At 39.0% G+C, this 12,521-nt stretch overlaps 1 long non-coding RNA gene and 1 other non-coding gene across 2 annotated transcripts; both read right to left on the reverse strand.

Moving 5' to 3' along the window:
- Positions 1–1,022: 1,022 nt before the first annotated feature.
- Positions 1,023–1,208, reverse strand: LOC116677985 (uncharacterized). The gene is made up of 2 exons (XR_004329136.1): positions 1,174–1,208; positions 1,023–1,084 (listed from the first exon to the last, which is right to left on the reverse strand). It is a non-coding gene; the product is annotated as an uncharacterized LOC116677985 (long non-coding RNA).
- Positions 1,209–4,800: 3,592 nt separating this feature from the next.
- Positions 4,801–4,872, reverse strand: trnae-cuc (transfer RNA glutamic acid (anticodon CUC)). Its single transcript has one exon. It is a non-coding gene; the product is annotated as a tRNA-Glu (tRNA).
- Positions 4,873–12,521: the final 7,649 nt, after the last annotated feature.

Here is a 12,521-nt window from a genome sequence, read left to right on the forward strand (position 1 = left end):
CAGTATATGGAGAAAAATCCTGTAATGTTTTCCTCAAACCTTTTTGACTGAAGAAAGAAGACATGAACATCTTGGATGACATGCGTGTTAGTAAATTATCAGCCAAAATGTTTTTAGAAGTGAACTAATCATTTAAGCATACCTTTTGAAATCTGATGAGCTGATCTACAGCTTGATATGCAGACAGCTTTCCCGGCCTCTTTCTACCTTGTGCAGATGGTGGTAGCAAATGTAGCAGCAGCAAGATGGCAGACATGTCACTGTCCCAGCCTACAAATAGTGAATAAAAACCTGGTTAACATTATACCATAGTATAGCATTCAAATTGACAACTAGCACCAATATGGAATGTACACTTTCTACACACCTACTTAACCCACAATAAAAAGTAAAACAGTTCCATTCATACCATTCTCAACTTCAGCAGCTGACTCAGCATTGCGCATCAAATCCAAGAGTTCTGTGGTGGGTACAAGTCCATGGCTTTCCTTTATTACTTTTGCTTTGAAAGTGGTTGGCCACTTCTCCAAAATTTGTTGGCCGTGGCCTCACCAAACAGAAGTCTGAAATCTTGTTCTATCTGCAATGTAACACACATAGACAGAAGTGATGAGTGATACATAATGCTACATTGGATATTTGGTGATGCAATGAATTATTAAGATGTCATACCAGTCCTGTGTGTCCAGAAATCGTGGAAGACCAAGAAGACATCTGATGATTTGGCTTCATCGTTGACCATTGCTTGCCGATATATGAAGGTCATTTTCATCTTCTCACGGACAGTCTTTCATCAGAAGAGTGTTTTAAACAGCAATAGCTGCTTCCACATCCTCATCAGACAGCTCTCTATCATTGGCGAAGGGCTGACGACCACGGCCTGGCCCACCACTTAAGAGAAAATACAATGTTAAGAACTATTTCTGTACAATTCACAGGTTATAATCACATGTCACTGATCAGTAAACATACCTTTAGGAGATTTGCTGACTGAGGCACCTCTTTCCTCTGCTGATTTTCTCTGTATGGTCTTCAATCGCCATGCAAGGTATCCCGAACCACTCTCCGGATCGTAGTAATGTTCCTATGCAATTATAATAATTTATAAAGGAGTACTATTAACATTTCAAACAGTGAATATGTGCATAATGTTGCACTAACCCATTTACTTACATATCCATGTTGTGAGTATGGGTCTTCTAGATAGGGAACAAGGTTACTATCCCCTGTGCATACATCACTCTAACACTTTTGGGGGGGGATGTCCTAGCAAATGAATTCAAAGTTAACATCATACTCAATTGACATTGCACAACACAATTTCATAATTAATAACTGTAAATAATAACAATGTTTCTTTATAGCCCCTTAATGCTTACCCATGTGTTTCTGTCATCTCAGCAGCAAGTATGTTAATCATCTGTCTTCTGGTGGCATCTGTCAGAGATTTGGTTTTTCCATACTCTTGCATAATGCGTTCACCACCAGGTTTTGATGTTAGGATTTTTTCAATCAACTATAGGTGGAATAAAATGTGCTTTCCGTTATTGTGAAACCATATGTAATGTTGAAAAAAATACTTATCTAGAACACTTCCCATGGTGAAACAACATTCAGATTGGACTTAACAGCAATTTCCACCACTTACCGATTTTGCCTCGTAGTTAGGGTGACCACCCGTCCCGCGTGCGCGCACAGCGTTTGAAGCCCAATTCACGCGCCCCGCAAATTGAGACCGTGTCACGCACAATCAACGCTTGCTCAAAAAAAAAAAGTTGGTCGCTCTATATCTTGGAGCCCAGGCAGCCAAACGAACATTAGGCTCGTTGGACATGAACTGCGCCTGTAAAGTAGACGAGAGCAGGCGGCAGCAGCCGGGGGTGGTGGGGGGGGGGACACTAAAAGCTGCGGTAAAGTCGGGCAGTTTCCAGCCGATTCCAGAACAGGAAGGGACTTTAACACTGTGGTGCGATTCCGATTTAATAAAATATAATCAGACCCACATATCAGCTGGTACACAGTCTCTAGTTTTAATTGTAGCTCTCAAAGTGCTCTACATGAGATCTGATGCTGATTTTAATTAACAACAGACTGGAGATGATCTGTGATCTGAACGGATTTAGTCTCTCTGACTTCTAAACGTCTCTATCAGCCATGTACAGAATATGTCTTTAAATCAGACAAATAGTTAAAATCCCTCCGATTCGTTGTCATGACAGCGCAGGCACGTGCATACCAGACACTGGGAAGGGACTTTTAGGAATGGGCTTTCCAATTCAAAAACTGGAGAAAGAGCCCGAGTCTGAGCAGTCTGAGCCCCCCCACCATCAGTTAAAAAGAGAAGGTGGGTACAAGGAAGACTGGGAAGACTCTTTTGTTTAAACTGTTCCTGTGGTGTTGAGCAACTACAATTCCTGTTAGTCCTATAATTTTATATTATAATGTATTTAAAGTGAATAATTTGTGAAAAATGAAAATTAAATTAAATAGCTAAAGTAAATCGTAAGTGGAAGTGCATCTGTCAATTATATTATAATTGTATGAGATTTCAAATATTAATCTTTATTTAGAAAAAATATACACATTGGTTGGCCTATTCATGAGCTTACATCAGCAGTTACACATGTTCAGGGGCATAGGGCGTTATTAATATACCATGTAAGTGCTAGAAATGGGTAAACCAGTATTAGTGAGTCTGCCCGTGGGGGGGGGGGGGGGGGGGGGGGCACCGCTTCGCCAGGCAGTGTCCCACATTGTCCCTCAGAAACATACCACTTGTCCCCCCTTGGGCTTATTAGCAGGTGTCACCCTACTCGTATTTATGTGGCATGGCCTTTTAGGCTGGCTTCCTTCGTCAGCGGCTACTTCTTCAACAGGGTCACCCATCATTAAATTCAGGATGATGGTGTCATCAGATGTACCCGAGCATGATGATGATTGAGAGGCACCTGTTCATTATGAATATGTACAAAATATAAACACATTACAAGAATCAGTTATTTTTAAGACAATAAATATTCTCATTCCGGCCTTTAAACTAAACAAAATAATTTGTGAATTGTCTGAATAAATACCAAGTCCTCCATTGCCCAGCATGATTCTGAAAGTTCCAGGTGACTCCTTCACTATTTCTTCAAAAACCTCTGTGTCAACTTCTGTGTCTGACTGGTCATAAACCTTAATGTCTGGCTGCCAGCTTTCTGGTATGTTGAATTTTAGACACGCTGTTTAAAAAAGTTTAATAAGAAAAAACATTACTTTGTCACAAGAATCAATGGTCATATTTAATTTTGTATTCAAAAAAGATGAAAGACCTGCACCGGAGATTGAACAGCAATGATTATTGACCTAACTAGATATCATAGCATAATAGGTTTAATGCTGTATTATTTTTTTATTGGGTGATGTATATTGCTTTAACCTAATGTACCCACCTTCTTTCAAGAAAGCATCGAATGTCAGCTCAGACAGCTTGACGTATTTCTGCTCTTCCCCAAATTGAACACGCAACAGCATTTTGCCCTCTGTAACATAGAAAATATATTCAAAATCATAATTTAGGGCTAGTTCAAATAACAGTTACCTATCAATTTCTCTCAGTACTGGCAATGCACTAGATGTTACACGGTTACAAGGGGTGGCTGAAGAAGACAAAGTTGTGCTGGTTGAATAACGTTTGGCTATTTTCTGCAGCAAATATAGGTTTAGGCTAGTTAAATTTTAGAGGCACGTACGTTGTCTCATTAGCTAACGTTACCAATTAGCTGTGCCAAAGTTAGATATTTTAGTTCGAACAGTAACCTTAACCCGTTAAAATAGCCATGTTAAACAAACACGTACATGCAATCAGTGATCTAATTATCGTTTATATAAGACCAACATTAACTATCAGAAGCATGCAATTGCTAACATTGACAGTAACGTTATATACGTTATAAACAGATTAACGTGCCTGGGAAGCTAAAAATACATTAGCTATGAAAGCTGTTAACTGTATTAAATATTTTGTTGTTATAGCGACCGGCTAACGTTATTTTAACGCATAAATCGTTCATAAGTGAAAATATTGCAACACCACGTGATATCGAAATGTTGAAATCAACGACATGGATGCTAGCTGGTTAACGTTAAGGTTACGTTAATACCCTTGACTCATATCAGCAAAACTTTAAAATTATGTAACTTAACGTTAAAAATATCGTTTTGGTTTAAAAACACAGGGATGTTACTTACCAAGTTGGTATAACGCTCATTTGCACTCTTCCTCCACCGACATGTGCCAAACTTCAGCACAGCAGAATGGCGGATATTCATCACTGCGCGTAGAGTTGAAATGCTACGTTTCTGCAGATTTTTACACTCACTTTTACTCCACTGATAGAGCAACTTTACTCCTTCAAAATGTTGAAAATACTCTATCTGGGTTAAAATATGTTTACTCTGAAATATTAACACCCCATTTTTACTGTGTAGTCTCTAGACTTTGTAATGCCTTATGTCTACTGTAAAAATGTAAATTGAGTTGAGCCATAATTCATTTTTATTTATACCTTTGCTTTTCCTACTGTGACATGTCAAAATGTCAAAAGTTGGATTGTTTGAAAGCCCATCTCTACACATCCATGTTCCACTCCCACAGGTGTTTACCACGTGCTAGTTGTCCCTTAAATTACCAGTTTATTTTTGTAATTTATTGGTGTTTTTTCTGTATTTAAAAAATACAGAAAAAAATCTGTAATGTTTAAAGGAAAATGTATGTAAAATCACAGTTTTTTTGTACAGTGTGTCAAGTACTGACTATTCCCTGACCGGGAATTGAACCCAGGCCACGGCGTTGAGAGCGCCGAATCCTAGCCACTAGACCATCAAGGAATCACGTTTATTAATTTATCTTTGTATATGTGATTTTTCTTTCTCTTACTGGAATGACTCATATGTTTTAGGTGAGGAATGGCTCCTGGCTAGAGCTTCAGAAGGCAGGACATGACAGATTACACATCTGTCACATAGTCAGTTTGTATTCTTAAATACCAGTCTCTTGCTGTTCCTTGACTAGTTGGCCCCCCTGCTTTGTGTCGCTCCAGGTAAGCAGAAGCAATCTGTTATGCACCTTTGCATTGCACTAAAATGTCAAAATTTGACGTGAATCCAACAATAACATTATTTGACACTCAATACATTGGTTTCAGTTAAAAATGTTGGTTAGGGTTTTAGTTACTGCTTGAAAAAATGAAAATAATTGTCATTGAGATGGAGGCAGATAAAGTGTTTATGACCCATCAATGATGACAAAAGGACACATCTGCTGTCGGGGGTCTGATTTAAAGGAAATGGTACTCTTTAAAAGTGTTGGGTTAGCTTTAAACTACTATGAGGAAGAAATTTGACAAATCTAAATCAACCAAACTAGTCCAGGAACTTTCTCTTTTAAATGTAACACCTGTATCTGTCAAGTCCTGACCATACCCTGACCGGAATTGAACCCGGGCCACGGCGGTGAGAGCGCCAATCCCTAGCCACTAGACCTCAGGGAGTCCCATCTGTCAGATTTATTTTTTGTAGATGGATTTTCCTTTGTGTGTAATTTAGCATCTTTCTCATCTTTTCTCTCATTTCCTCTTTTTTCCCTCCTTTTTCCTCTTACTTTTCGTCTTTTTCCTTCTTCACTCCCTCTTCCCCTTTTCCTCTCTTCCACCCCCCTATGAGACTGTTGATCCCCAGCTTTGGCGCAATGGATAAAGAGTCTGACTTTGGACTCTAGGTTCGACTCCTGGCTAGCTCGTACTGTCTTTAGCGACTAAATCTCTTGTTCGTCATTTCCAACTTTACCCCCCAGTACAAATTCTACAAAGAAAATGTATATCTATAAAGAGCCAAATGATGAGTAATTAAAGTAATCTAAGCCTCTTGGTGTCAGTCAACTACAACAATAATCAAGCTCTTGCTGTTGTTTTTCTGTTTTGGCTTGCTAATCATCTTTCCTTGAAAAAAAAAATGTTTTCCCTGAAGGACAGAATCCGCAGTGCTAGATAAACCATCCATAAAATTTTCATTTATTAGTCAACAATCAGGGAAAACGGGAAAATACCAGTACAGTTGATATTCAGAGTTCCCACTATGCTTTCATAACAACAAGGCCCTACTGGTACCAAGGGGCCGTGATCGTATAGTGGTTAGTACTCTGCGTTGTAGCCGCAGCAACCCCGGTTCGAATCCGGGTCACGGCAGCTTTGTGAAGCTAGTTCTCTGTTATGCCTCCAAATTGTTCCATCTTCTGCTTCATTTTACATTGATAGAAACTGGACAGCTTAGGATAAAGGTCCTGCAGGAGGCCCCACATTTTGGACTACAACAAAGATTTGACTGGCTTCCTGTACACTTGCCAACAAAGATCACCACTGTTTGCATAGAATGGTGTGAGAAGCCAGGTACTCCCAATGCTCTCTGAACCTGGATTCTGATGTTTTAAAGTGTTGTTGTTTGTCTCCCTGTGATGTGTTTTGGTTGGACTGATTTTTACACTTGTTATTTATGTATTTGACATTAACCCTGTTTAGCACTTTGGTCAACTGTTGTTGTGTTAAATGTGTTATTGAAATAAAATTGACATTGACAATGACATTGAACGTAGGGCTAGTGGGACAATGGGTAACGCGTCTGACTACAGATCACAAGATGTTAGGGTTGACTCCTGGATAGTTTGTTCTGTTCTTTAGCTATTAAATTACTTGATCCTCATTTCCAATTTTACTCCTGTACATTGTCTATCACAGTAAATTAAATACATAGTAAAAAGCCAAATGATGCGTAAATAGGTTTTCAACATGTGCTAAAACCGCTCTAAATCCTTCAATTTAACTCAAGCACAGCTATCATGAAGCTTTCTCTGTATTTGTTTTTTTAGAATCAGCAGTACTAGATAAACTATCCCTGGAATTGTCAGTTGTTACTCATCAATTAGGGGAACCTAGAAAATAGCAGCATATTTGTGGATCTGATTTCCGACTATGCTATCACAACAACGCGGCGATTTTAATACCAAATGGTTGTGATCTTATAGTGCTTGGTACTCTGTGTTGCGGTGGCTGCAGCAACCTCGGTAGGAATCTAGGTTACGGCACCTGTGAGAAGCTACTTTTCTGTTGTTTCTTTGAATTACTACATCTTCTGCTTTACTTTACATTGATAGAAACTGGACAGCTTAGCCTTAAAGTCCCGCAAGAGTCCCCAAATTTTGGACTGTAACAAACGTTTAACTGGCCTTCTATACCCTTGCCAACAAAGATCACCACTGTTTGCATACAATGTTGTAAGAACGTAGCTATTGCTAATACTGAACGTAGGGCTAGTGGCGCAATGGATAACGCGTATGACTATGGATCAGAAGATTCTAGGTTTGACTCCTGGCTAGCTCGTAGTGCTCTTTAGTAACTGAATCCCTTGTTTGTCATTTCCAACTTTACCCCCAGGACAAACTCTTCAAAGCAAATGTACATCTGTAAAGAGCCAAATAATTTCTTTATGCTTCCTTCAGCAGACAAGCTTTATGGAGATGCTGACTTCATTTTTCAGCAGGACTTGAAGCCTGCCCACACGGCAAAAAGTACCAAAACCTGGTTCAATGACCATGGGATCACTGTGCTTGATTGGCCTGCAAACTCTCCTGACCTGAACCCCATAGAGAATCTATGGGGCATTGCCAAGAGAAAGATGAAAGACATGAGACCGAACAATGCAGAAGAGCTGAAGGCCGCTATTGTAGCATCCTGGTCTTCCATAACACCTCAGCAGGGCCACAGGCTGATAGCATCCATGCCACGCCGCATTGAGGCAGTAATTCTAGCAAAAAGGGGCCCAAACAAAGTACTGAGTACATATGCATGATTATACTTTTCAGAGGGCTGACATTTCTGTATTTAAAATCCCTTTTTTATTTATTTCATGTAATATGCTAATTTTCTGAGATATTGAATTTGGGGTTTTCATAAGATGAACGCCATAATCATCAAAATGATATCAAATAAAGGCTTGAAATATCTCACTTTGCATGTAATGAGTTTATATCATATATTAGTTTCACCTTTTAAGTTGAATTACTGAAATGAATGAACTTTTGCATCATATGCTAATTTTTTGAGTTTCACCTGCACATATGAATTATCGTGCTTTACTTTTTGTAGCTATATGTACGAATGGTTGATGAGAACGGCCTGTTTAGTTTGAACCTGCCGGGCCATCTTTCTAGACATGCCACCAGATACCCCCAGATATCCTGGATTCATGTTAAGGCTTTAATTTTTGAAAGAACTTTAAAATTATTCTGTATATTCTGGTATATTACGCTCCAGCTGCACTACAACCCTAACCCTATTACCCGCTAAATCATCAGATTCTTTTTATGAACAGTTGAGACTAATCCACACCCACAATGTGAGTTTAAAAAGCCCCCCTTAAAATGGATGTAAGAGCCTTATGTTGTGAGGATAACTTACAAAGTGAATAAATTAAAACTCTGTTTTGATTTCAATAAGTTATTTTTAAACTTAAACGTATACTTAACTTTAAACAAAACTAAATGCATTATATTTGGAAATCATACTACAAATACAGATGTTAAATTAGTAATTGATAATAAAACAATCAAAAGAGTCTAGGAAGTTACATTTCTGGGGGTTGAACTTGAATCCAAACTGTTTTGGAAGCCCCTTATTAAATATCTGTGCATGAAGATGGCCAGCAGTACTAGTATATTGAAAACAACTACAACTACATATTGACCCAAAATATATTACATACTCTGTACTGCACACTTTTTACCATATTTGTTATATTGTGTGGGAGTTTGGGGAAATACTCTACCTAGAAAAGTAACTTACAAAATATTTGCACATTGCAAAAAAGAGCAATCAAGATAATAAATCACACACATGAGCATACTAATCATCTGTTTTTAATTCACATTTGTTGATATTTATGGACATCGTTTACATTCAAAACTGCACAATTTATGTTTAAAGTTAAAGAAAATAATTGATCATGTAACATACGCCCAATGTTGAAGGAAAGAGCCGGGGGAAATCATCTAAGAGGACATTGTGAACTACTGTTAAAAGCACGTGTGTTTCAGTTTGTGGGGTGAGATTATGGGATGGACTGAACAATGACATCAAAAAAAGCCATAATACCATTTAGTTAAAAAAAGGATTATAAAAATCATTACTGGACCAATACTTTAAAAAAAAATCGAAACATAGGAATGGAAATGTAATGCAAAAGTATTGTTGTATAAGTATTCGCATATCTTTTTACTTTGCTATAAGATGATTTTGTGACATAGGGGTCATTTCAAATTGCTTCCACCTGCTCCTTCTCAAACTAATCCTTATATTATATATATATATATATATATATATATATATATAATATATATATATATACTGTGTATATATATCAGTTTATTGTATTTGTTAAATACTGATTGTTTGTGTTTCATTCCGTGGTTTTAATTCTTTGTTTTCACTGTTGTCTTGCAACACTGTTGTTTGTTCGAGATAAATAAATTAAATGAAACAAGTTAACTGGACAAATACATTTCCCGTATTAGAGCCGTATTAGAAGCATATTTTGTAGCTTTGCAATGTATGGTCTATATGTGCCTTTTAAGTTTTACATTTTTCCAGCAGGAATCTTCTTAAAAAATCTAACAACCCCTCCTTTGATTTGAGGCAGACTCAGGCCGTAAACTAGAGGGTTATTAATGGGGGGGACCATCAAATACTGTAAAGATAAAACAACTGTGATGATAGGATTCTTTTTATCAACCTCAAATCGACTCAATGACAGCTCACAGAAGACAGAGAGAGAATAGTTGGTGAATGTGATGATGTGAGGCAGGCAGGTCTGGAACGCCTTTCCTCTGAAATCAGACGAGCTTCTCCTGCAGACAAGCAGATACGGAGATAGGTGTACAGGACAAAGAACAGGGGGTTAGGATGGTTTGTGACTAAAAGAAACTGACCTGCTATGTTGTTCAGAGTTGTGTCTACACAGGAGAGCTGAACCACAGGCAGTTGGAACAGAACAGCCTATTCAGTTTATTGCCACACAGCGGTAATCGGACAGTAAGATAGAGCATGAAACCCACAACCATACAGGGTAGAGCACGGAAAAAATCACAAGCTGTGTTACCATCTTAAATGTCATTTTACTGTGATAGTGTAAAGGCTGGCAAATAGCAACAAATCTATCATAGGCCATGATGCTGAGGAAAGTCATCTCACATGATAAATAGTTGTTAATACATATATCTGAATGAAACATAATGGACGTGAGATTAATGAGTGTCAGACAGAAGGTCCATCAGAAACCTGGGGAAGAAGCCGGCTGAGCCGTACAGAGAGTTAAAAGACAGACAGCTGATAAAAATATACATGGCTGATGCAGAGACTTCTCCAGACAGACTGTCAGATAATGACAACGTTTAGCGAGACAGAATAGTCCAGATACTGAGGGGCCCCAAAGTCTGCAAACAGAGTGAACCGAAAATACAAAGATTCAGGCTGTTGTTGCTCATCATGTCTGCACAACAGCAGAGCTGGAAGAAGAGAAGTGAGACAGATGGAGATACAGTAAATGAGATTACAATTTTAACAGCAAGAAGTCCTATTTCAACACTAGATTTAACACTATCTGCATTTATGTAAGTTGCATAAAGTGCACATTTCTAACAATTGTGATAGTTCAGAAAGACAAAACATGGACATGGGAGAAAAAGGTCAGTGTCACATGAACTAAATGCACAAGCAACCTCACATGTTTCGTTGAAACAATTTAGAGTTGAATGACTGAAAAAGAAATGTCTCCAGGTTAACAAGTCTCATACATGACAGATGTTCAAAAGGTTCTTTTCCACAAGTGATATATTGCAATTACATTCAACCTTTGGGAAAAGCTTTTAGCGTAGTGAAGTTCTCCACTTTTGTGTCTTATAACAGCTGATATGATCAGCTGAAACAATATACTGTATAGAGTGTTCATATGTGTCCTGTGGTCTGTCCAGCAGGTAAAAGACATTCAGAAAACAGTCTCTGCATCAGTGTATGTGAACATTTAGAATAATACACAGCACCCTCCCCTGACTACAGCAGACTGAGGCAGCAGCTGAACCTTTATCCTGTTTTGCTGTTACACTGAGAGCAGCAACCTGTACACACAGGGTCCAAAGGGAGGGACGGTGTGTCACACACTGATTACGCATTTTTGTGTAATGTGCATCAGTATACCCAAGCCCAGACTTCCAAGGCCAGAGATATACTATGTGTCACTCCAACCCACGGTGCAATAAGGACAACAAGTATGATATAAAAAATATTGAAGATAAACATATTGACATTTGAAATACGAAAATAGAGTTTCCTCAAGTTCTTTTTGATGTTGTTGTTTTGTTGTTGAATGTTCTGAATGTTCGAATGTTCAGATTAAGAGTTTCTTGGGGTCTTCACAGACACCTTCAACCACCAGGACAAACAAAAGCGGCAGAAGGAAGATGATCCGACCGCAGCTGCTGAGGATGCTTATCATTACCCTGATGTAAACATCAGACCAGAGGTTCGCACAGCGAGGCATCAGTGCTCAGGAGTCATCTGATAGGGCCCATGCAAAAACTTTACTGATATCTCATAGTAGAACATTACATGGACATGTATATACAGACTGTGTTTACAGACACTTTGAAAAAAGGCTCACCAAGTCGCAGGTTCACACACATCACACATGTGTTAGTTAATATTTAATAAACATTAAGAATGTGCAGATGAACCATGAATGTGCAATAGATGAATTGATGTGGATGTTGTCTGATGGCTGGTCTGGGAGGATGTATGGGTGGAGGAGACTCAGAGGAGGGGGTTCCCTTTCAGAAGCGCTATTTTTGCCGAATAGTTTACAGACCCCCAAAGCGTCAGATTGTGTAGAACTGAGATTGTTGGGAATGTTTGTGATGTAAATCGGCATGCATGTGATGACCAGCAACCTGGGAACTGAATGGTTTGGGTGGAGATGCCTGATTTGCCGTCTGTGGATGCTGCACCAATGCGGAAAGAGTGGCGGGAATAATGTTCGGTGATATGGCTGAAATGCAGAGAATTCTGTTCAGATGTTTTTGAAACCAGAATCGAGTGGCCATTTTTGAATGCTTAAAAGTGGGTGTTGTGGAGATGCCTTGGCGGCGTACCTGGAGCCGATGTATTTGATAGTGGCCCGTAGGGGTTGATGTAGGAGCTGAGGTGCAAGGCATAAATTAGGAAGGAAACTTCTAAATGGATATGAGAGAGTTTGAGGTGTGGATGGTGATGTCTGATAAACTGGGGATGACGAAGGATTTTAGACGGTGAAGTCTGTGCAAATTCTCTCGCACCCTCTCGAAAGCTGAAAAAGCGTTGGATGGAATGCCAGGGATGATGGTGGAGGGGGGAAGAGGGTAAGGACAGACCAGCTGGAAAGAAGAGGAAAGCTGAGGACCT

Source organism: Etheostoma spectabile, unplaced genomic scaffold (genome assembly GCF_008692095.1).
Source record: "Etheostoma spectabile isolate EspeVRDwgs_2016 unplaced genomic scaffold, UIUC_Espe_1.0 scaffold00006268, whole genome shotgun sequence".
NCBI lineage: Eukaryota > Metazoa > Chordata > Actinopteri > Perciformes > Percidae > Etheostoma > Etheostoma spectabile.